Source organism: Solanum dulcamara, chromosome 7 (assembly GCF_947179165.1).
Source record: "Solanum dulcamara chromosome 7, daSolDulc1.2, whole genome shotgun sequence".
Classification (NCBI taxonomy): domain Eukaryota; kingdom Viridiplantae; phylum Streptophyta; class Magnoliopsida; order Solanales; family Solanaceae; genus Solanum; species Solanum dulcamara.
The window spans coordinates 74,534,933-74,536,680 of NC_077243.1; positions in this window are offsets into that span (position 1 = coordinate 74,534,933).

Consider the following 1,748-nt stretch of genomic DNA (forward strand, 5'->3'; position numbering starts at 1 on the left):
GGATGATCTTGAAAATTCAATGGAGAATTTTGATGTCATGGATGATGTCAAATGGTTCTAGATCTTTCTATGGTAGGTGAGATGAAATCTCTTTTAACGGAATATCTGTTTTCGAAGCTACGTTTGAATAAGATAAATTCCTTATTAGGATTTGGTGTCTTCATAAGAATTGTAGATATAGAAGTCTAGTTTCAGTTAGTTCAAGAATCATCCAATTTGGAGCATTCTACATCGAGATATGAATTTTATTCTACAAACACTCCATTCCGTCACAGCACTATGTCTTGCAAAGATCAATTTATTTGATCTACTTAAAATCCGAATCTTAAGATATGTTCTTCATGAAAGTTGTAGGTAATGATGTTGTGGTTATTCAGAAATTTGAATCACCTAATTTGGACCATCCTATGAAAAGTTATGCCCAAATTACTTTAGGCATGAGAGAACATAATCAAAATACTTTTAGAACATGATCAAAATACTTTAGAACATGATCAAATTTCTTTAGAACATGACCAAAATACTTTTAGAACATGATCAAAATACTTTAGAACATGATCAAAATACTTTAGAACATGATCAAAATACTTTAGAACATGATCAAAATACTTTAGAACATGATCAAAATCTTTTCATGCCTTCATATAAGGACTTTTGATAAATCAACAATTTAATGCATTTAAAAGCCAATATAAGTTAATATAAGATAGGTAATTAAATTTCATATATTTAATAATCTATGCATTTGGAATTATGATATGAAAAATCCATAAAGTTTCATGCTTAAATTAAATAGAAAACTTTGATAATTTATTTGGACTTCATGAAAGAAAGGATCCATGAATCAATAATATTTATGGGGTGTTACAATATCTCCCCCTTGGAATCATTCGTCCTCGAATGAAGATGAAACTAGGAGACATCAAGAATGAGTATCATCAAGACATCAATTTCTCATAAACTCCATTACTAAAATTCAAGAATATACATCGACTCAAAGGTTGGAGTAAGGAATATTACCTTGAACATCATCATCGGAAGGCACAAATAGATGAGGATATTTAGCCTTCATATCTTCTTCAGCTTCCCATGTAGCCTCTTCAACAAATTGATTTCGCCACAGGACTTTGACAGATGCTACTTCCTTAGTTCTTAATTTGCAAACCTGACGATCAAGAATCTGAACTGGAATCTCTTCATAACTCAAACTCTCTTTCACTCCAATGCTCTCAGCTGGGACAACAAGTGAAGGATCTCCCAAACACTTCTTAAGCATAGAGATGTGAAACACGGGATGAATAGCAACTAATTCTGGGGGCAACTCCAATTCATAGGCTACGTTACCTACCCTCCTCATAATCTGATAAGGACCAATGTAGCGAGGACTAAGCTTTCCTTTCTTTCCAAATCTCATCACACCCTTCATGGGTGAAACTTTCAAGTATACCCAATCGTACACTTCGAACTCCAAATCTCTCCTCCTAACATCAGTGTAGGATTTTTGGCGACTCTGAGCTGTCCTCAACCTTTCTTGGATGGTTTTCACCTTCTCCATAGCTTGGTGAACCAAGTCTGGTCCAATCAACTCAGCTTCACCAACTTCGAACCAACCAATTGGTGATCTACATCTCCTCCCATATAGAGCTTCATAAGGAGCCATTTGAATACTCGAATGGAAACTATTATTATATGCAAACTCAATAAGGGGTAAATGATCATCCCAATTACCTTTGAAGTCAATGACACAG